Below are 25,402 nucleotides of genomic sequence, written 5' to 3'. Positions count from 1 at the left end.
AGAAAAGAAAGAATCGCTTTGAAAAATCTCCAGAGTGATAAAAACATAGTGATAAAACCTTGTGATAAGGGTGGAGGAATAACAATTCAAGACAAGGGAGAATATATTAAAGAAATCAATATACAACTAAGTGCAAATGGTACTTATCAGAAATTAAAATCCGACCCTACAGTAAAAATTAAGAATAACTATCTTAAACTCATCACTAAACATTTAGAGAAAGGTACACTAACAAGAAAAGAATTTGATTTTCTAAACATTGAACACCCTAAAACCCCGACCATTTACACCTTACCAAAGGTTCACAAGAATCCAATACATCCACCTGGACGCCCAATCATTTCGGGGGTGGGCAGTTTGACCACCAATCTCTCCGAAATGATTGATTTTTATCTACAACCGTTGGTTATTAAAGGAAAATCTCATTTGAAGGACACCACAGAAACTATTCAAAAGCTGGCAGAAATTGAATGGCCAGAAGGAGCATCTTTAGTTACAGCTGATGTTACATCGCTGTATACTATAATTAAACACGAAGACGGCCTAAATGCGGTAAAATGGCATCTAGAAAAGTCAAATTTGAAGATGGAGAAGAGGGAATTTATCTTAGAAAGCATTGAATTTATACTTGAAAATAATTTTTTCTACTTTAACGGGGACTATTTTCTGCAGAAGATCGGCACGGCCATGGGCACCAAGTTCGCACCGAGCTACGCAAACCTGTTTATGTCAAGATGGGAAGAAGAACATGTGTGGAGCAATACATCAGCCGGTGCGGACTTGGTGTCATGGTACAGGTACATAGATGACATCATTTTTCTGTGGAAAGGAGATCAACAACATTTAGAGGAATTCTGCTCCCATCTAAATTCTAATGATAAAAACATCAAATTAATATATAATATAAATAAAGAGGAAATTCATTTCTTGGATTTGACAGTCTACATTAAAGACAATACCATACATACCAGAGGATATACAAAACCTACAGATTCAAACAGTTTTATCCCTTTCTCAAGTCAACATCACCCACATTGGTTAAAGGGCATTCCAAAAGGACAATTCCTAAGGTTAAGGAGGAATTGCAGCGAGAATCATCATTACGAGACCCAAAAGAATATCATGAAGAAAAAATTCTTGAAAAAGGGTTATAATCCACAACTTCTGAAAAAAGCTGAAGAAGAAGTGGGAAATATGGATAGGACAGATATCCTGACAAAAGAAAACAGAAATTCCAAATCAAACCAGGCAGAATGGGCATTCATTTCAGAATTTGGAGCAAACTATAAAAAACAGGAGCAGATTATCCGACGACACTGGCATCTCCTTCTAAGAGATCCAGTGTTGAAAGAAATCATTCCCGCTCAACCAAAGTTCATCTATAGAAAAGGAAAAAACCTTAAAAGTACTTTGGTAAAAAGTGCTCTTCTAGTAGATTCCACTAATCCAATACGTACGAAGGGATTCCATAGATGCGGCACATGCATAGCTTGCCGCACCGTACAGTCAGATACTTCAAAAATCACTAGTTTTACGGTCAATAATACAGTATATAAAATCAATACTTTTATCACTTGCCACACAACCAATGTTGTGTATTTGGTAAAATGTGAGTGTGGTTTATTCTATGTGGGCAGAACAAGCAGAGCCCTAAAAACAAGGATTGCAGAGCATATACGCAATATAAAGAAAGGCCTGCAAACACACTCACTTTCCGAACATTTTTCCAAAAAACATAATTGTTCCCCCTCAAAAATAACATATTTTTTGGGCATTCAGCAAATCAGATCCAATTGGAGAGATAGGGATATCGAGACCAATCTCGCTAAAGCTGAAATGCGCTGGATTTTTAGGTTAAATACTCTTTTCCCTTGTGGTTTAAATTCAGATTTCGAATTAAAATGGTTTATGTGAATGGTAATCCATCTACCGTTATTCCACGTAAGATGGTTATTTTCCTATTAGACGGTAAATTTTGTTATTGTACATTACCAATATGTATTTTTCCCCCTGTCCTGTTTATTTATATAGTGTGAAGGCATTTTAACTGAGAACCAAATACAAGGGGAATGAAAGCTGTTTTAATTCCGTTCCCTTAAATGTACAAAATCTATAATATACAACTCTATTTATAAATTGATAACTAGTATAGACATGTATGTGGACCACTTCTGGATAAATGGAACGCACAATGGAACGCGGAAGTGCGGTTTCCATAAGGGAATAGTTACGAGGGAATTAATCTAACCCCAAAATAAAGTGCCCATACAAAATACACCTCGAGTGAACCTATAAAAATACTGTTTGACTATTTAGCTTTAAGTACAATCTATTGTATTTTTATTAGACTCGGTCGCGGGCCACTTCCGGCCCCGTGGAACGCACGCCGGGACACAGAGTACAAACCAGTGACCAAATCGCGGGTCACTTCCGGTCCCGTGGAGCGCATGCCGGGACGCGGAAGTAAAACGTCCCGCGATCTTACTCTATAAGAGCTAAGGTCTTACCTCCTATTTCATTGTAATGGCCTGTAGCACATACAGAGGGTTTTTAATTGTGATGAGCAGTCCGGTACACATGAGTGGATTTATTAACAAAACGAGATCGCGGTCTACTTCCGGTCCTGTGGAACGCACGCTGGAACGCGGAAGTAGACACTCCACGATCTCGGCTGGGTTTCTTAAACTGGTGATTTGTATTTCAATACTTTAAAACATGTATATGGAATATTTGAACATATGAATTAGTCTTATATATAGGAATCAATAATGATAATGTAAATCTGTCAACTTATTAGTAGCCATTACCCATGTTCCTTCACTACTTCCTGTTTTATGGTATAAATATCCTGTCTATCACTGTCTGGGCACACACCTTGAAAAAGACCTTTGAGTCGAAACGGCGTTGGTGCGGTGCTCCCAGACAGTGATTTATCCGTGCTTTTACTGCGTCCTCCTGTTACCATCCAAATTGTAAAGGTATAGTACATGGGTGTTACCTAGGTGTTAGTCCGGAATTCACCTATGGTAGTCTAATTTCATCTGACCCACCCTTTGTGCATATACCTTGTGTTGGTAATTTATAAGGAGAAGCTTTTATATTGAATTTTTTTAATTGTGTGATAATAAACAAAAAATTTTTTTGGAAAGAAACGACTACATTCGTATCCATTTTAAAGAAACCGTTACGTGAGGATATCCACACTCCAAGAAAGTGAGTGTGGTACGTTCAAATTGAACGAATTTCTACTTGCATTATTTTCCTCTATTCTATGATAAAGATACCTTGATATGTATGATCCTACACTATTTTAAGTGAGTTTTGGTACGTTTATCCTGAAATGAAAAGGTGGTGAGGAACTATCCCTTTCTCAACTATCAAGATTTTCACCATATAGAGTTCCTTTCCCTTTGGAGAAGTCACTGGACTTGTTTATATTGTCTGATGACAAACAGTATTACACATTGTGTGCCTCCTTTTCTATTTTTTGTTTCTTATGAATTTCACGTTGGAGATTGATTTGAATTGAAAAAGAACCATTGTAGAGATTGGATCCGAAAGAAATTCAAATTATCACCAGTTCGTCAAGATCTCATGTGATGTATATTTAATCATTTTCTCTACCTTGTTTTAAGTATTTAGTATCGCCTTTGATTTCCCCTCAACGACCTTTATTTCCTATTATGGTATACAATTATGGATGGACGAGCGACTGCCGACACAGAGGTAGCTACAGCCGTGGACTACCGTACTGCTAATATAGACTGGATGATAATGAGATGAAATTAATATATATATATATAATATCACTAGTACTGCAGCCGGACAGGTATATATATTTATTATGTAATGACTGATGACGGACCTGCTGGACACTGTCAGCTCAGCAGCACCGCAGACTGCTACAGTAAGCTACTATAGTAGTATGTATCAAGAAGAAAGAAAAAAAAAAAACACGGGTAGGTGGTATACAATTATATATATATATTATATACAATTATATATATATATATATATATATATATATTAAACTGGTGGTGATTAATTAAACTGGTGGTCAGGTCACTGGTCACACTATCAGCAACTTGCAAGTAGTACTCCTAAGCAGACAATCACAATATATACTGGTGGTCAGTGTGGCACTCTGGCAGCAAAAGTGTGCACTGTACGTTAAAATATGTACTCCTGCTCTCAGACTCTAACTGCTCCCCACTGTCTCCCCCACAAGTCAGATATACAGTCACACTATCACTTCAGCAAGTAGTAGTACTCCTCCTAATGCTCCCCAAAATTACTAAAGTAAATACTGTGTCTCTCTCTACTCTAGTCTCACTCTCTTCTCTATAAACGGAGAGGACGCCAGCCACGTCCTCTCCCTATCAATCTCAATGCACGTGTGAAAATGGCGGTGACGCGCTGCTCCTTATATAGAATCCGAGTCTCGCGATAGAATCCGAGCCTCGCGAGAATCCGACAGCGGGATGATGACGTTCGGGCGCGCTCGGGTTAACCTAGCAAGGCGGGAAGATCCGAGTCGCTCGGACCCGTGTAAAAAAAACTGAAGTTCGGGCGGGTTCGGATTCCGAGGAACCGAACCCGCTCATCTCTAACAATTACCTTAATAAAGTGTAATATATATGGTGCACTAAAGGGGAAAAATGTATAATATCCTCCTCACTTGCTGTACAGACTGTGTTCTTTCCTTATTGGAAAGGAACTTACATAGCGTTCCTCCCACGAGTGCATATAAAGGTATCTTTCACACTGTCACATCTTCTATACTTGAAAACCAGCAGAGAAATATCACTAAACAAATGCACTTATATAGTTTCTGTCACGAGTGCATGTAACGGTTTCTTTAAAATCTTCTAGTCACAGAGACGTGAATCGCCATGAAATTTTCCAAACAGATTTAACAAAAGTTCCACAAAAAATCACAAAAACAAAAAAGGCAGGAAAGTCGATACGTGTCTGTAACCTTTGGAGTATATTAGTTCTTTATAAAGGACTCACACCCAACGTCCCGGCTGCACACTCAGATCCATGGTTCAGGTAGTAGACAAGTCCAAATCCTCCTGGGTAATTCTCTGACACGAACGCTGTTCCCCACACAAACGGCTTCAACGCATTTCTTGGATCACTATCCCCTTTGTCAAGAAGTGCCATCCTCACTGACTGAACAGGGATTTTATACCTCCTTAATTACATCACATGGAATCATTTAAATTAAAACCACCTGGTCATCACATTTATAACAGACATAATAGCTTTCTTCTAAAGTCTTATTGTAATTGATCGCCAGTTGGTATAATAAACATACCATACTACCTTTTAAAAGTATAATATATTCTCACTTAAACAAAGTTATATAGTAATAAAAAGGCCGTACAAAGCCCTTCTAATGTCCCGACCTTTTAATAAAAACACACGAAAAAGTGTGTATAAACCAGTGGTGTTCCGTCCTTATAAAATCCAGAACATTTTGCAAAGGAACACTACATTTCCTACTTAATGTTAGATGGTTCGGGATTCCCGTAAATAGTATTCTGGGATAGTCCTGATCATAGGGGATATATAAATGCTAGACCGGTAAATAGTGAAGGGACCGTTGTAACACTGGTCCCGATACCACGTGACTAATGGCAGCCAATCAGCAGACTCTAAAATCGGCTTTACAGAGCTTAATACAATGTATGAATTACATGTTTAGAAACAAATGTATCTTATTCCAAAACCTGCTAAAAGCAACGGAGCTGGAGAACAACATCAAAGTTGAAATATATCCTAAGGATTATTTTATTCCTAGTAATTACTCTTAAAAAACTCTCACTTAAATCCGAGAAAGAAGATATAAGTGGTATACTCAATATATAAAATATATAAAAAATAAATATACAAAAACTTTTAGCTGGTTCTAGAATTTCACATCTCCACATGATCCATTAGAAGAGTAAAACATCACTTGAAAAAATTTTATTTGAAGAATATAATCCGTAGTTTCTCTTTCCAGATATAGTAAATTGTCCATGGATTGCAAGTCTATTCTCGTTGAGAATCTGCAAATGCTCATTCGGAGCACCAAAGACAATGACAGACATACATATAAAGAATATGTTAGAAAAAAACCATAAGAAAAATAACTACAGAGACCACTTAGTCTCAAAATCCATATTCAAGCCATGTGGTGTAAGTCTTCTCAATTGGTAAATGGTTTGCATCTCTAATTTGGCCAGGGTTTCTTCAGAATTTTTAACCCTCCAATTCCCTTTAGCAATTTTGATCCCACAGAAACTAATAAGATCCCTTTGTCGCAATTATGTTTCTCCTTAAAATGTGTTGATACACTATGTTGCTCTAGGTCCTTTTTAATATTTCTGACATGCTCATTAAGGCATTCTTTAAGCATCCTCCCAGTCCTCCCTACATATTGTGAACCACATTTGCATTCTAACAAGTACACAACATTCTTACTCCCACAGGTGATGAATTTCTTAATGGGAAAAGTTTTTTTTGGTTTGAGTAGACGTGAAATGGGTCATTTTATTAACCATCTTGCAATGTCTGCACATAATCCACATCCCACAACGCTGGAAGCCTTTAGTGAGAACACGAGTCATTCTTTTATCGACAGGAAGTGCGCTTTTGACCAAAAGATTTTTTTAGGTTATCAACCCTTTTATAAACACATTTAGGTTTATCAGTAATATGGTCTTGTAATAAAGGATCTCTTGTCAGGATGTTCCAGTGATTTTTAATAACCTTTTTTTAATTGTTTATGCTGTGATGTATATTTAGTAATGAACAATACCTTATCTTCTTGTTTCTTATTCACTTTACTTTGTTTCATCAAAACTACATCTCTATTCATTTCAGAACTTGTTTGTCTTGCTCTCTGTACTATCATAACCTTTCTTCAGAAAATTTTGTTCCATAATATCTGCATGTTTATTGAAAGAATCTATATGTGTACAATTTCTCAGAAAACGTTGAAATTGACTGTTTGGGATACTCCTTACCCAATTTGCATGATGATTACTATCATAATTAATATAGGCATTACAGTCAGTAGGTTTCACATAATTCTCAGTACAAACCAAATCTCCAGCCAGATATATCCTTAATTTCAAAAAATTTACCTCCAAAGAGCTAATTTCGAAGGTTAGTTCAATATTTCTATTGTTGGAATTAAGGTATTGACAAAACAGATCCAATATTGTTCTGTCTCCCTTCCATATAAATACGATATCATCTATGTATCTAGCCCAGAGCACTAGGATGACACCCCATTGATGGCCTGTCCATACGGACTGGTCTTCCCAATCTGCCATGAACAAATTTGCATAACTGGGTGCCAACCTAGTGCCCATAGCTGTACCAACGAGCTGCAAAAACAAATCCCCCTCGTACCAAAAGAAATTGTTTTTGAGAATAAACATAATGCCCTCCATAATGACATTATTTTCTTTCTCATTTGTTCCTTCATTTATAAGATGGTAATTTATGGCCTCTAATCCCGAATCATGATCTATGATGGTGTAAAGTGATGTAACGTCGGCAGTCACAAACAGATAATCTGGTTTCCATTTGATGGATGTTAGTTTATTAATCACCGAAATGGTGTCCTTAACATAAGAGATTGAGTCTTTTCCACTAATGGTTTGATTTTATAGTCTAGAAATTCGGAGAGATTGGAAGTAATAGAACCTATCCCTGCCACTATGGGACATCCCGGGGGATGGTCCAAACTTTTGTGCACCTTAGGCATTATATACAATACTGGAATGGAGGGATTTTCCAGACTAATATATACTCTCTGATCTTCCGTAAGAATATTATTGGCTGTATATAGTTGTAGAAAAACATCCATTTTTTTCTGAATAATAACAGAGGGGTCACCCCTCAATTTTTTATACGTGGTGCTATCTGACAACTGGTATAAAATTTCTGAATGATAATCATCTCTGTTCAAAATAACAACCCCTCCCCCCTTATCAGCTGGTTTAATGACAATTTTGTGGTTGTTTTTCAAATTGTTAATGGCTCTTCTCTGAGATGCTGAGAGATTAGTTTTTTCTGGGGTTTGAAATCAAAGGTTTCCAAATCCTCTTTAACTAGGCATTCAAGCCTTTCTTATGCTTCGGAAAAAAGGTAGATTTCTTATTAAAAACTTTAATATTTTCTGGTAGATCATTTTCAGAATGTTCCGAACCATTTTTCTCAGCAAAGAAACATTTAAGGGACAACTTCCTTATACATTTTTGAAGGTTAACATTAGGGATGTGCACTTGAAATTTTTCGGGTTTTGTGTTTTGGTTTTGGGTTCGAACGCGTTTTGGCAAAACCTCACCGAATTTTTTTTGTCGGATTCGGGTGTGTTTTGGATTCGGGTGTTTTTTTCAAAAAACCCTAAAAAACAGCTTAAATCATAGAATTTGGGGGTCATTTTGATCCGATAGTATTATTAACCTCAATAACCATAATTTCCACTCATTTTCAGTCTATTCTGAACACCTCACACCTCACAATATTATTTTTAGTCCTAAAATTTGCACTGAGGTCGCTGTATGGCTAAGCTAAGCGACCCAAGTGGCCGACACAAACACCTGGCCCATCTAGGAGTGGCACTGCAGTGTCAGGCAGGATGGCCCTTCCAAAAAATACTCCCCAAACAGCACATGACGTAAAGAAAAAAAGAGGCGCAATGAGTTAGCTGTGTGAGTAAGCTAAGCGACCCTAGTGGCCAACACAAACACCTGGCCCATCCAGGAGTGGCACTGCAGTGTCAGGCAGGATGTCCCTTCCAAAAAATACTCCCCAAACAGCACATGACGCAAAGAAAAAAAAGAGGCGCAATGAGGTAGCTGTGTGAGTAAGCTAAGCGACCCTAGTGGCCGACACAAACACCTGGCCCATCTAGGAGTGGCACTGCAGTGTCAGGCAGGATGGCCCTTCCAAAAAATACTCCCCAAACAGCACATGACGCATAGAAAAAAAGAGGCGCAATGAGGTAGCTGTGTGAGTAAGCTAAGCGACCCTAGTGGCCGACACATACACCTGGCCCATCTAGGAGTGGCACTGCAGTGTCAGGCAGGATGGCCCTTCCAAAAAATACTCCCCAAACAGCACATGACGCAAAGAAAAAAAGAGGCGCAATGAGGTAGCTGTGTGAGTAAGCTAAGCGACCCTAGTGGCCGACACAAACACCTGGCCCATCTAGGAGTGGCACTGCAGTGTCAGGCAGGATGTCCCTTTCAAAAAATACTCCCCAAACAGCACATGACGCAAAGAAAAAAAGAGGCGCAATGAGGTAGCTGTGTGAGTAAGCTAAGCGACCCTAGTGGCCGACACAAACACCTGGCCCATCTAGGAGTGGCACTGCAGTGTCAGGCAGGATGGCCCTTCCAAAAAATACTCCCCAAACAGCACATGACGCAAATAAAAAAAAGAGGCGCAATGAGGTAGCTGTGTGAGTAAGCTAAGCGACCCTAGTGGCCGACACAAACACCTGGCCCATCTAGGACTGGCACTTCAGTGTCAGGCAGGATGGCCCTTCCAAAAAATACTCCCCAAACAGCACATGACGCAAAGAAAAAAAGAGGCGCAATGAGGTAGCTGTGTGAGTAAGCTAAGTGACCCTAGTGGCCGACACAAACACCTGGCTCATCTAGGAGTGGCACTGCAGTGTCAGGCAGGATGTCCCTTCCAAAAAATACTCCCCAAACAGCACATGACGCAAAGAAGAAAAAAAGAAAAAAGAGGTGCAAGATGGAATTGTCCTTGGGCCCTCCCACCCACCCTTATGTTGTATAAACAGGACATGCACACTTTAACCAACCCATCATTTCAGCGACAGGGTCTGCCACACGACTGTGACTGAAATGACTGGTTGGTTTGGGCCCCCACCAAAAAAGAAGCAATCTCTCCTTGCACAAACTGGCTCTACAGAGGCAAGATGTCCACCTCATCATCATCGTCCTATTCATCACCCCTTTCACTGTGTACATCCCCCTCCTCACAGATTATTAATTCGTCCCCACTGGAATCCACCATCTCAGATCCCCGTGTACTTTCTGGAGGCAATTGCTGCTGGTGAATGTCTCCATGGAGTAATTGATTATAATTCATTTTAATGAACATCATCTTCTCCACATTTTCTGGAAGTAACCTCGTACGCCGATTGCTGACAAGGTGAGCGGCGGCACTAAACACTCTTTCGGAGTACACACTGGAGGGAGGGCAACTTAGGTAGAATAAAGCCAGTTTGTGCAAGGGCCTCCAAATTGCCTCTTTTCCCTGCCAGTATACGTGCGGACTGTCTGACGTGCCTACTTGGATGCGGTCACTCATATAATCCTCCACCATTCTTTCAATGGTGAGAGAATCATATGCAGTGACAGTAGACGACATGTCAGTAATCGTTGGCAGGTCCTTCAGTCCGGACCAGATGTCAGCATCAGCAGTCGCTCCAGACTGCCCTGCATCACCGCCAGCGGGTGGGCTCGGAATTCGTAGCCTTTTCCTTGCACCCCCAGTTTCGGGAGAATGTGAAGGAGGAGATGTTGACAGGTCGCGTTCCGCTTGACTTGACAATTTTGTCACCAGCAGTTCTTTGAACCCCTGCAGACTTGTGTCTGCCGGAAAGAGAGATCCAACGTAGGTTTTAAATCTAGGATCGAGCACGGTGGCCAAAATGTAGTGCTCTGATTTCAACAGATTGACCACACGTGAATCCTGGTTAAGCGAATGAAGGGCTCCATCCACAAGTCCCACATGCCTAGCGGAATCGCTCTGTTTTAGCTCCTCCTTCAATGCCTCCAGCTTCTTCTGCAAAATCCTGATGAGGGGAATGACCTGACTCAGGCTGGCAGTGTCTGAACTGACTTCACGTGTGGCAAGTTCAAAGGGCAGCAGAACCTTGCACAACGTTGAAATCATTCTCCACTGCGCTTGAGTCAGGTGCATTCCCCCTCCTTTGCCTATATCGTGGGCAGATGTATAGGCTTGAATGGCCTTTTGCTGCTCCTCCATCCTCTGAAGCATATAGAGGGTTGAATTCCACCTCGTTACCACCTCTTGCTTCAGATGATGGCAGGGCAGGTTCAGGTTTTTTTGGTGGTGCTCCAGTCTTCTGTATGCGGTGCCTGCACGCCGAAAGTGGCCCGCAATTCTTCTGGCCACCGACAGCATCTCTTGCATGCCCCTTTCGTTTTTTAAATAATTCTGCACCACCAAATTCAAGGTATGTGCAAAACATGGGACGTGCTGGAATTTGCCCAGATTTAATGCGCGCACAATATTGCTGGCGTTGTCCGATGCCACAAATCCCCAGGAGAGTCCAATTGGGGTAAGCCATTCTGCGATGATCTTCCTCAGTTGCCGTAAGAGGTTTTCAGCTGTGTGCGTATTCTGGATAGCGGTGATACAAAGCGTAGCCTGCCTAGGAACGAGTTGGCGTTTGCGAGATCCTGCTACTGGTGCCGCCGCTGATGTTCTTGCAGCGGGAGGCAATACATCTACCCAGTGGGCTGTCACAGTCATGTGGTCCTGAGTCTGCCTTGCTCCACTTGTCCACATGTCCGTGGTTAAGTGGACATTGGGTACAACTGCATTTTTTAGGACACTGGTGAGTCTTTTTCTGACGTCCGTGTACATTCTCGGTATCGCCTGCCTAGAGAAGTGGAACCTAGATGGTATTTGGTAACGGGGGCACACTGCCTCAATAAATTGTCTAGTTCCCTGTGAACTAACGGCGGATACCGGACGCACGTCTAACACCAACATAGTTGTCAAGGCCTCAATTATCCGCTTTGCAGCAGGATGACTGCTGTGATATTTCATCTTCCTCGCAAAGGACTGTTGGACAGTCAATTGCTTACTGGAAGTAGTACAAGTGGTCTTCCGACTTCCCCTCTGGGATGCCGATCGACTCCCAGCAGCAACAACAGCAGCGCCAGCAGCAGTAGGCGTTACACTCAAGGATGCATCGGAGGAATCCCAGGCAGGAGAGGACTCGTCAGACTTGCCAGTGACATGGCCTGCAGGACTATTGGCTTTCCTGGGTGAGGAGGAAATTGACACTGAGGGAGTTGGTGGTGTGGTTTGCGCGAGCTTGGTTACAAGAGGAAGGGATTTACTGGTCAGTGGACTGCTTCCGCTGTCGCCCAAATTTTTGAACTTGTCACTGACTTATTATGAATGCGCTGCAGGTGAATTATAAGGGAGGATGTTCCGAGGTGGTTAACGTCCTTACCCCTACTTATTACAGCTTGACAAAGGCAACACACGGCTTGACACCTGTTGTCCGCATTTCTGTTGAAATACTTCCACACCGAAGAGCTGATTTTTTTGGTATTTTCACCAGGCATGTCAATGGCCATATTCCTCCCATGGACAACAGGTGTCTCCCCGGGTGCCTGACTTAAACAAACCACCTCACCATCAGAATCCTCCTTGTCAATTTCCTCCCCAGCCCAAGCAACACCCATATCCTCATCCTGGTGTACTTCAACACTGACATCTTCAATTTCACTATCAGGAACTGGACTGCGGGTGCTCCTTTCAACACTTGCAGGGGGCGTGCAAATGGTGGAAGGCGCATGCTCTTCCCGTCCAGTGTTGGGAAGGTCAGGCATCGCAACCGACACAATTGGACTCTCCTTTGGGATTTGGGATTTCGAAGAACGCACAGTTCTTTGCTGTGCTTTTGCCGCAAGTCTTTTCTTTTTTCTAGCGAGAGGATGAGTGCTTCCATCCTCATGTGAAGCTGAACCACTAGCCATGAACATAGGCCAGGGCCTCAGCCGTTCCTTGCCACTCCGTGTCGTAAATGGCATATTGGCAAGTTTCCGCTTCTCCTCAGACGCTTTTAATTTTGATTTTTGGGTAATTTTTTTACTGATCTTTTGTGTTTTGGATTTTACATGCTCTTTACTATGACATTGGGCATCGGCCTTGGCAGATGACGTTGATGGCATTTCATCGTCTCGGCCATGACTAGTGGCAGCAGCTTCAGCACGAGGTGGAAGTGGATCTTGATCTTTCCCTATTTTTTTAACCTCCACATTTTTGTTCTCCATATTTTGCGCACAACTAAAAGCCACCACAGGTATACAATGTAGATGGATGGATAGTATAGTATTACTTATACTTATGGACGACGAGTGACGACACAGAGGTAGGTACAGCCGTGGCCTACCGTACTGCTGCTTAGTGCTTATATATAAATATAATATACTGTATAACGGACCTGGTGGACAGTGTCAGCAGCAGACTGCTAAACTAGTTTGAAGAAAGAAAAAAAAAACACCACAGGTATACAATGTAGATGGATGGATAGTATTACTTATACTTATGGACGACGAGTGACGAGTCGACACAGAGGTAGGTACAGCTGTGGCCTACCGTACTGCTGCTTAAGTGCCTATATATAAATATAATATACTGTATAACGGACCTGGTGGACAGTGTCAGCAGCAGACTGCTAAACTAGTATGAAGAAAGAAAAAAAAAACACCACAGGTATACAATGTAGATGGATGGATAGTATTACTTATACTTATGGACGACGAGTGACGAGTCGACACAGAGGTATGTACAGCCGTGGCCTACCGTACTGCTGCTTAGTGCTTATATATAAATATAATATACTGTATAACGGACCTGGTGGACAGTGTCAGCAGCAGACTGCTAAACTAGTATGAAGAAAGAAAAAAAAACACCACAGGTATACAATGTAGATGGATGGATAGTATTACTTATACTTATGGACGACGAGTGACGAGTCGACACAGAGGTAGGTACAGCCGTGGCCTACCGTACTGCTGCTTAAGTGCTTATATATAAATATAATATACTGTATAACGGACCTGGTGGACAGTGTCAGCAGCAGACTGCTAAACTAGTATGAAGAAAGAAAAAAAAAACACCACAGGTATACAATGTAGATGGATGGATAGTATTACTTATACTTATGGACGACGAGTGACGAGTCGACACAGAGGTAGGTACAGCCGTGGCCTACCGTACTGCTGCTTAAGTGCTTATATATAAATATACTGTATAACGGACCTGGTGGACAGTGTCAGCAGCAGACTGCTAAACTAGTATGAAGAAAGAAAAAAAAAACACCACAGGTATACAATGTAGATGGATGGATAGTATTACTTATACTTATGGACGACGAGTGACGAGTCGACACAGAGGTAGGTACAGCCGTGGCCTACCGTACTGCTGCTTAGTGCTTATATATAAATATAATATACTGTATAACGGACCTGGTGGACAGTGTCAGCAGACTGGTAAACTAGTATGAAGAAAGAAAAAAAAAACACCACAGTGTTTTTCAGGCAGACAAACGTATACTGGACTGGTGGTCACTGTCAGCAAAACTGTGCAGTGTGCACTGACTGTACTCCTGCTATAACTGCTCCCCAGTCCCCACAATTAGGCAGTGTGAGCAGTGCACTCAGCACAGATATATCATGCAGCAGTGCAGCACACTGAGTGAGCACAGATATGGTGGAGCGTTTTTTTCAGGCAGAGAAACAACGGATTAAACTCAAAACCCTGCACTGTACTCCCTAACAGCTGCTCCCCCTCCCCAATCCTCCCCACAATTTATAACTAACTAAGTTCTACTATAACGGAGAGCGCGCCAGCCACGTCCCCGACTCGCGGCTCCTTATATAGAATCCGAGTCTCGCGAGAATCCAACAGCGGGATGATGACGTTCGGGCGCACTCGGGTTAACCGAGCAAGGCGGGAGGATCCGAGTCTGCTCGGACCCGTGCAAAAAAGGGTGAAGTTCGGGCGGGTTCGGATTCCGAGGAACCGAACCCGCTCATCACTAGTTAACATAGACCTCAAAATGATTAACCTTATTTGTAGGAGCAAACTTTAGACCTTTTTCCAGAAGGTCTTGCTCATCCTTAAGGGGGGTACTCACTGAGCGATAGATTTTAAGCATGATCGCTCCATGTGTACCCCCCACAGCGATAGCACTATCGTAGGTGCTAGATTGGCCTGCCTTGCAGGCCAGTCTAGCAGATCGCTCATTTCACCCGCTGGGTGAAATGAGCGCCCCCCCCATCTCCCCCTGCACGCTCAGCACACATCACTCTGTGTTGAGCAGAGGGAGAGATGTGTGCTCAGCGGTTCGCTCAGCACACATCTCTCCCACATCTCCCCGTGAATCCGGGCCTTTAGTTAGTTGATAATTGCTCAGATTGTATATCTTAGTTTTACTCAGATTTGGATCAGTGGAAGGGACAGACAAATCCTCTTTCTTATCAGCTTCCGACCTATTCATCAATTTCCCTTGTTCATATTTCTTAAGGGTAGAACACTTTCTTTTAGACATGCCTAAATGCCTCCCTGCCTTACATCCTGTTTTAGTTTTTACTATATTTCTTATGTGTAACTTTTTCACCCCAATCTTCTTCCTAAAAAATGTGTCTCATTATTCTTGCTATATTTTGGTGTTAGTGTGTCATCTATCTGTGTTTCGGATTCTCTATTCCAAGATGTAAAATGTTTCCTATCCTTATGAGGGGGTGTTCTCCTTAATCAGGGGGATCTCAAAACTTCTCTCCTTGGTGAGAACCTCCTTCCTTGCCATTTATACAGCCCATCATACAGCCCATCATCTCTAATCCTTCGATAATCTCTCCTCCAAGGAGAGGCAGTCCTATTCTGTTTGTGAGAATAGAAGCCTTTTCTTATCCTTCCCACCTCCCTAGTTTGGACAAATGAATTTCCCTTTAAATGATATAATTGGGGCTGGTCTCCTGATTTAAGGGTACCCGATCCTATCAAACCCCTTTTTTGGGGGTGAACATTGTTCTCAGCATAATCTTTTTTATCTCTATTATATTTTATCTGTTTCTTTATCATAAGATCCTTTTCATTTTTCTCCACTCTATTACAAGTACGTTCTTCCAAATCCTTATACTCTTTTTGTTCTGCATAAGGTCTTATTAGTGTTTCCATAATCTCTATCTCTTTTTCAATGGTGCTGAGATTATTTTGGAACGGAATTTACATAGCGTTCCTCCCACGAGTGCATATAAAAGGTATCTTTCACACTGTCACATCTTCTATACTTGAAAACCAGCAGAGAAATATCACTAAACAAATGCACTTACATATAGTTTCTGTCACGAGTGCACGTAACGGTTTCTTTAAAATCTTCTAGTCACAGAGACGCAAATCGCCATTAAATTTTCCAAGCAGATTTAATAAAAGTTCCACATAAAATCACAAAAACAAAAAAGGCAGGAAAGTCGATACGTGTATGTAGCCCTTGGAGTGTATTAGATCTTTATGAAGGACTCACACCCAACGTCCTGGCTGCAGACTCAGATCCGTGGTTCAGGTAGTAGACAAGTCCAAATCCTCCTGGGCAATTCTCTGACACGAACGCTGTTCCCCACATGAACGGCTTCAACGCATTTCTGGGATCACTATCCCCTTTGTCAAGAAGTGCCATCCTCACTGACTGAACGGGGATTTTATCCCTCCTTAATTACATCACATGACATCATTTAAATTAAAACCACCTGGTCATCACATTTATAACAGACATAACAGCTTTCTTCCAAAGTCTTATTGTAATTGATTGCCAGTTGGTATAATAAACATACCATACTACCTTTTAAAAGTATAATATATTCTCACTTAAACTTTTAATGTCCCAACCTTTAAATAAAAACACACAAAAAAGTGTGTAAAAACCAGTGGTGTTCCGTTCTTATAAAATCCAGAACATTATGCAAAGGAACACTACATTTCCTACTTAATGTTAGATGGTTTGGGACTCCCGTATATAGTATTCTGGGATAGTCCTGATCATAGGGGATATATAAATGCTAGAGCAGTAAATAGTGAAGGGACCGCTGTAACACTGGTCCCAATAGCACGTGACTAATGGCAGCCAATCAGCAGACTCTAAAATCGGCAAATTTGTTCATGGAACATTGGGAAGACCAGTCTGTATGGACAGGCCACCAATGGGGTACCAACCTAGTGCTCTGGGCTAGATACATAGATGATATCGTATTTATATGGAAGGGAGACAGAACAATATTGGATCTGTTTTGTCAATACCTTAATTCCAACAATAGAAATATTGAACTAACCTTCGATATTAGCTCTTTGGAGGTAAATCATTTTAGATTTAAGGATATTTCCGGCTGGAGATTTGGTTACAGCTCGCAGACTCAGGATCCTCAAGCATTTCTAATCGATGCCCTGACAGCCCCCTAGCAGTTTCTACTGGGATACGTGTTTCCGCCAATCCCACTGATTCCACGTCTACTTCAACGCATTCGGCGAGAAGGTATCGCAATCATTCTGGTGACTCCAGATTGGCCACGCCGACAGTGGTACACTCTTCTGCGTGGCATGGTTGTTGGGGAACCCTTTCGTCTCCCCCTGCGACCAGATCTTCTTCTTCAAGGACCTTGTCGCCACCCAGATTTAAGTCGGCTGGCTTTGACGGCTTGGTTCTTGAATTCAACATTTTAAGAGCAAAAGGTCTTTCTCATTCTGTTGTACAGACGATGATTCAGGCTAGGAAACCGGTGACTTCTGGCATTTACTATAGGGTATGGCGTATTTACATCGCTTGGGGCGAAAAGCGGGGCTTGACTCCGCATTTGTTTAAATTTCCTCGTCTACTATCTTTCCTTCAGGAGGGTCTCAATAAAGGTCTGAGACTTTCTTCACTAAACGGTTAGGTTTCGGCCTTGTCGGTTCTTTTTCAAAAGAAACTGGCGATCATTCCAGAGGTTCAGACATTCTTTCAGGGAGTACTTCGGATTCAACCACCTTTAATTCCTCCGGTTCCTCCCTGGGATTTAAATTTAGTCCTTATGGCCCTTCAAAACCCTCCTTTTGAGCCGTTGGAATCTGTTGAACTACGTTATCTAACACTAAAAGTTGTTTTTCTTTTGGCTATTGCCTCAGCTAGACGAGTATCTGAGTTGGCGGCTCTTTCTTGCAGGCCACCATTGCTAGTTTTTCATGATTACCGGGTGGTTCTGAGGACTAAGCCTTTTTTCCTTCCAAAGGTTGTTTCGGCTTTCCATTTAAATCAGGACATTGTCCTTCCAGCATTTGCTCCATCTTCTTCTTCCGGGGAACACTCCAATTTGGCTCTCTTGGATGTTGTTAGGGCCTTACGTATTTATTTGTCTGGCACGGAATCTTTCCGTCGTACGGATACCTTGTTGGTATTGATTGATGCTCCCAAACGAGGTTGGCCGGCGTCCAAGAACACTGTGGCCCGTTGGGTAACTTCGGCCATCAGACAGGCATACGTGTCTTCAAATGTCTCAGTCCCTGACTCAATTAGAGCTCATTCGACAAGAGCTGTGGGAGACTCTTGGGCTGTTCGCGGTGGTGCATCTATTGAGCAGCTGTGCAGGGCGGCGACCTGATCGTCAGTCCATACTTCCACAAAGTTTTATCGTTTTCACACTTTTGGTTTAGAGACTGCCTTTGTTGGGCGTCACATTTTACAGACGGCTATGCCGTCTACGTCTCCCTTCTCTCATTAGCTTGCTTTGGGACATCCCACAAGTAACGGCGCAGCGTCCCCCAGATGGATGACAGAGAAATAGGGATTTTTGTTTACTTACCATAAAATCTCTTTCTCTGAGTCCATCTGGGGGATGCTGCGATCCCTCCCGTAGGTTTGTCTGGTTTATTTAGTTATTTTTTGTTTCTGGTCTATCTCCTTTGGCTTGGCTAAACGTTAACTGAGCTGATGGCTGGGCAGGAAGGAGATGGGAGGGGTTAGAGGGGGGAGGAGGCAGTTTGTTTGATAAGTTCTGTGCCAAACTCCACTACCACACATCTCTAACCCACAAGTAACGGCGCAGCGTCCCCCAGATGGACTCAGAGAAAGAGATTTTACGGTAAGTAAACAAAAATCCCTATTTTTGTAATTTTATGTGGCACTTTTATTAAATCTGTTGGGAAAATTTCATGGCGATTCACTAGAAGATTTTAAAGAAACCGTTACGTGCACTCGTGACAGAAACTATATGTAAGTGCATTTGTTTAGTGATATTTCTCTGCTGGTTTTCAAGTATAGGATATGTGACAGTGTGAAAGATACCTTTATATGCACTCGTGGGAGGAATGCTATGTAAGTTCCGTTCAAATAAGGAAAGAACACAGTCTGTGCAGCCAGTGAGGAGGATATTATGCATTTTTCCCCTTTAGTGCACCATAAATATTAAACTTTATTAAGATAATTGAAAAAAAGGGGTTGTGCTCTCTCTACAATGGCACTGGTCTCTCTTATGGTCACCTATGTATGTAGGTAATACCCAGGTGTGAAAGCGTATGTTGAAACACACTGGTATAGTATGAATAGAATTTAATACAATACTAACATGCAATGTCTAAAAACAAGCAATACATTAAAACAAGTGGACTGGGAACAGTCCGTCAAACGTCCAGGGGTGGGCAGCGCCACAAGGTATCGCCAACGCGTTTCAGGACAGCCTGGTCCCTTCTTCAAAGCAAGATCTTGCCTTGAAGAAGGGACCAGGCTGTCCTGAAACGCGTTGGAGTTTACTTGCTACCCCCGCCCTCCAGTTTATTAAGATAATTGTCTGGATTAACAGAAAAAAGAATACAGTTTTTTCAGCCATTGAGGACGTTTAAATACATTTCATCTTTTCAGGGTGGTGCAGTTTCCACCCCGTATATTAGGCCGCATATTTGTAATTGGTTTCATAATTGGTTTTATCACAGCGCGAGTGTCCAACCTCCGTTCCCTGTTTCGTATAATTCCAGTGATTTTGCCATTTAATTCCAGTGATTTTTCCATTTTATTCCAGTGATTTGGAGTTATAATTCCAGTGATTTTGCCATTTAATTCCAGTGATTTTGACATTTAATTCCAGTGATTTGGACGTATAATTCCAGTGATTTGGCCGTATAATTCCAGTGATTTGGCCGTATAATTCCAGTGATTTGGACGTATAATTACAGTGATCCTGCCGTATAATTATATAATTACAGTCCAGTGATACTGCCATATATATATATATATATATATATACACACCCTCTTGCAAAGTCGATTACTGAGTCCATAACAACTATACTGGTGTTAAATGTGCATCTGGTATCCACCATTAGTGCAGTGGGACTGCGGTGCCAACCCTAGATGGGCCAGGTGTTTGTGCCGCACACTTGTGTCGCTTAGCTTAGTCATACAGCTACCTCATTGCCCTCTTTTACTTCTTGGCATGATGTGCTCTTTGGGGATAATTTTTTAAAGTGCCATCCTGTATGACACTTGCGTATATGTCCAGTGGTACAGCCATTTAATTCCAGTGATTTGGACGTATAATTCCAATGATTTTGCAGTATAATTCCAGTGATTTTGCCATTTAATTCCAGTGATTTGGCCGTATAATTCCAGTGATTTGGCTGTATAATGCCAATGATTTGGACGTATAATTCCAGTGATTTGGACGTATAATTCCAGTGATTTGGACGTATAATTCCAGTGATTTGGGCATATAATTACAGTGATTTGGGCATATAATTACAGTGATTTTGCAGTATAATTACAGTAATTTTGCCATTTAATTCCAGTGATTTGGACATATAATTCCAGTGATTTGGATGTATAATTCCAGTGGGAATTGTTTGTGTCGCTTGGCTTAGTCATACATCTACCTCATTGCACCTCTTCTACATCTTTGCATGAGGTGCTGTTTGGGGCCTAGTTTTTGAAAAGTGCCATCCTGTCTGACACTGCAGTGCCACTTCTAGATGGGCCAGGTGTTTGTGCCGCACACTTGTGTCGCTTGACTTAGTCATACAGCAACCTTGGTGCACCTCTTTTTCTTCTTTGCATCATGTGCTGTTTGGGGACTAGTTTTTGAATAGTGTCATCTTGTCTGCAACTGCAGTGCCACTCCTAGATGGGCCAGGTGTTTGTGCCGCACTCTTGTGTTGCTTAGCTTGGTCATACAGCTATCTCGGTGCAACTTTTTGGCCTTAAAACAATATTGTGAGGTGTTCAGAATAGACTGGAAATGAGTGGAAATGAATGTTATTGAGGTTAATACCGTAGGAGCAAAATGACCTCCAAATTCTGTGATTTTAGCTGTTTTTATGGTTTTTTCAAAAATCATCCAGATCAAAAACCAAAACACGGAAGGGTGGTTTTGGCAAAACCAAACCAAAACACAAAAGTGGAATAAGAACCATAACACAAAACACGAAAAGTGCCCGCCGCACATCTCTAGTGCCAATGTAGATGACCAGATATTGGCCAATGAAGTATTTTGGATTTTGTAAGCAAATTTGTAATGGATACCTGTGAAGATACTTGTTCCCTTGTCCATCACTATAATAAGTATGTTACTGCTGCAATGGATACTGTTGCTCCTGTTCATATACAACCCAATAACTGTCAAACACCTTGACAAATGATGGTGGAGACTCTTATGCTAAAGCTGAAACTGATGCCTACTGAAAAACATCAATTCACAATCCCATGTAAAAGTCAGAGTTCATGTTAAGATAGCATACAGCAGCAAACAACAGACTAACTCAGTTTTTCCATATGATGGGGAATCTTTGCAAACCAACATGTCTGCACCCCAAAGTAAACCCCTTACACTTTTGATGGCTCAAATAGTTTGTGACTTGAAGGTCACAGAGAGTATCTTCAGGGTGACATTCATCGACACCAATTCCCCTGCCATGCAGTATTACAAATGATGCTGTCCCATGATATTTGCAGTATGCATGCTACCACTAGATGAAATAAACAGACACCATGGACTGTACTACCACTGTTATGCAACTGTACCTGTTCTTTATGCAACTGTACCTGTTCTTTATCTTGGGTACTCAGAACCCAATCTCAAAAATAATTGTCTAGCTGAGCTCCAAAAGTGGATGAGAACCAGTCAGCTGCAATTGAGTCCTGATTAAAACAGAGATTTTTATGATGAGAGTTCACTGTCAAAAAATAAGACAGCGACTTGGCCAATCAACTGTACTTATGGCTGGTGATTCGGAGATGCAAAACTGTGGTTTGGGAAGCCAACCCTGCCTCATTTTCTCAATCCCTTTATGTGGAATTGAAAAAAAAACTAAATTCTGGGAATTCTAGGATACCCAGGATTGAGTTTATCAATGAAAATAAAGACACCCAAAGGAATAAAGTAAGTTACTGGAGGCACCAATCCCAAGATTCAAATCCTGGCATTTAAGGGCCAAAATCCCAGGATCCCACCAATACTGATCCCAGGATTGGCCTGCGTAACTGTGATCACTTGAGGAATCAATGTGTTCACCTTTATTGTAGCTTGACACTTAAACATCAGGTTTCATTCATTTGATTAACTCTTTATTCCTTCAAGTGAGAAACATAACCAGAATCAAGCACTTAATTCCACAGAAGATCTTTCTACCCTCATACATTTGTGTCCTCAAGCTTTAACTACTTTAATGTCCTGTAACTGGGTCTCCAAGAAAAAGAATTACACTACTTGCAGTGGGTAAAATATGCAGCAGGTTAGCCATTAACTAACCAGCACTGTTCTTGCCACATAAAACCCTTTCTCCATTCTCTTAGTAAGATGTGGAATTTATTTCAAGATTAGCTTATTGACTTTCTTGCATAAATAGGGTCCAGGGTACTTGAAGCAGCTGTTGATATTTTATTCTCCCACTACTGTAGCTACTGTAGCTCCCTTTGATGAAAGACTATTAGCAGTGAGAATCTCCCATATTTAATTTGTTGCTTGAGCATTTAGCTTTGTGCGTCCTACTCTTGAAAGGCCCCCACTCTAGAAACCATTAAAAACAATATCAGCTGTGGCTAATATTATCATTGCTCGCTCCTAGTGTGCTTCCAATCCTCCAAATATTTATAATTAGCGGGTGCTTATTAACGATACCACAGGTCATGAGCATCATGTCTACACGAGCTGAAATGCTCTTCTCAAATTTCATAAAATATGGGATAGATGGGCTCAGTCTCTCCAGGGTCTCCAGAAACCCCCTAGAGAGTCTTCCTCATAATGGCCCATTATCTCATTCCCTCCTTTTTCTCCCTTTGTTTTGATGACCTCAGACTCCAAGATTTTTTTTTTTTTGTAATTTTTTTTAATGTTCTTCAATATTTTTGTATTGCTAACTGTATTAACTTGATTCATAATTGAACAAAAGAAAGAACAAAAGCTATGTATTAAAAGGTGATACACGAGTGTAAGGTATAATTAAAATGCTTAAAGAAGTATTATTAGCAGGAAAATTATTTGAAAGCGTTAAAAAAGTGCAAAATAAAATGTTATAGTGTGCTACCCCAATGCAGTCTGGCCACACCAATCTACGGGGCGCTGCACCCCAAACTCATCCCTAAAACCTATTAACACTCACTAACACCTTATTTTCTCACTGGTGTGCTGCCCTGGATTAGCTGGCCTTCGTTGGCTTGTGGGGTTCCATACCCCAGATTTAAGGTGGCTACACATCAGATGATACACTCCATGAGCGATATCGTCTAATGTTTTCCCTACCCTCCCAGGCGGCCGACATAGAGCATACACACTGAAGGATATTGCTAACGATATCGTTCAGTGACGTCACCCCATCACTGGCCTGTACATGCCGTTTTGGACTATATAGTCCAAATTTTACTGTATGTACAGATGACAGAGGGGGTCATTAACGGTGTGTGGGAGCGCAGAGCATTCACTATATAGTGTGTACACATTAGACGACATGCACGAAAATATCGTTAACCATATTAGCAAATATTATTTATACTTAATATTAGGGACCTCCAGTATCAGAGACACCATGGCGTTGGCCTGGAGGCTTACCATATCTTTGCAAACATATTAAACTTAGATCTTTGAATTATCTACCTCCATATATAGTAGTATTCAAAACTTGCTGCTGATGTCATTCCGTATACTGGGGGATACCTGTTTTTTTTTTTGTCTAGAATAACCCCTCCCTTTCATGAACTGGATCACATTACTAATTAGATTGAGCAGCTACAAAAATGTATTACTACAATATTAAATATGCTTACATTACAGTAATACAAACAACATATTATTTTCTAACATATACAAGTTTATATGTAAATAACTGACACACACTTGAAATCTGTAGAACTAATTCATACAAAAAGAATAAAAAACACATTTACTTTATGGGGAAGAGGAGTACCTCGTACACCTAATATTCTCTTTGTGTTAACTGAGAGAATGTAGCAATACTAGAACAGCAACATGTATATAAAATAAATTGAACTGTAATGTGATATTTTCCCTATCTAATTCAATTTTACACTTAATAATGATGGATAAGGATGAACTAAAAGCATGCCTCTGTATTGCTCTATATCTTGCTGGCTCCTTCTTTGAGGCTATCATGTAATTGACATGCAAATAGAGGCACTTTGCTCCTTCATGCTGTTTCCTTGCTCTTGAGCGCTATTAATCCCATTAATTGCACATAAAAAGACTGGTAGCAATTCTATAAATGAGTAAACACAGAGATAAATTGTAATGGTGCTAGCACAGCAAATTGGATTCAAGCCCTCATTGTACAATCCTGTTTCATTTGACCAATTTTATTATCACTGTTACTGGAACAAATCACTTTATTAAACAGAAGGGGCTTTTACTAAATCCCTTGTTCTTGTGGGTATTATCACAGTTCTGGTCAGTGATTGCCAAAGTCCATAATACATTGCAGACTCCTGCGGACACGTTCAGCAGAATATCCTTTTATAAGACATTTCATGAATTCAGAGCAATAGTCTTTTCCTAGCTTGGCCTATATGCCACTTGGTAAGTTATTTACAGACATCAGATATTATTTATGCAGCTAAAATAAAGTAATATTTACTATATGTTTTGGGTCATGTTGACAGCTTTTTTAATAATCATGTAATTAATGTAATTATAGTACATGGACAACTAATTAATACAATTGCATGGGCGACTAATTGAACTATATTTAACACTTTTAAACTGTTATTTAAATCCAAGTAACACTCTGTTGCTGGACAGTTCCTTTTATTTGTGGCGTGATGTATTTTAAGAAGTAAAGTACGTTGTGTTTTACAGCATGCAAATTAAAAAAATACCAAACATTGCACTGAGAACACAGAACAAGAGAGATGAAACTGTTCAGCTACCCATTCACACAGCACAAGAACAGACAGCGCGAATCACACATGTACATAAGTGCAGCTGTGTAAATGTTCAAACATCAGAATAAAACTGCTACTATTGATTGCATTTGGTAAACGTGACAAAAGAAGTGATATGGTACTCAACATGTGCGATGTATAAAACAGGGATATTGGCAAGGGACAAATCCTTAAACACGCGCTGTTAGTA

The sequence above is a fragment of the Pseudophryne corroboree genome, chromosome 1 (genome assembly GCF_028390025.1).
Source record: "Pseudophryne corroboree isolate aPseCor3 chromosome 1, aPseCor3.hap2, whole genome shotgun sequence".
NCBI classification, from domain to species: Eukaryota; Metazoa; Chordata; class Amphibia; order Anura; family Myobatrachidae; genus Pseudophryne; species Pseudophryne corroboree.
This window is presented reverse-complemented; position numbering follows the sequence as displayed.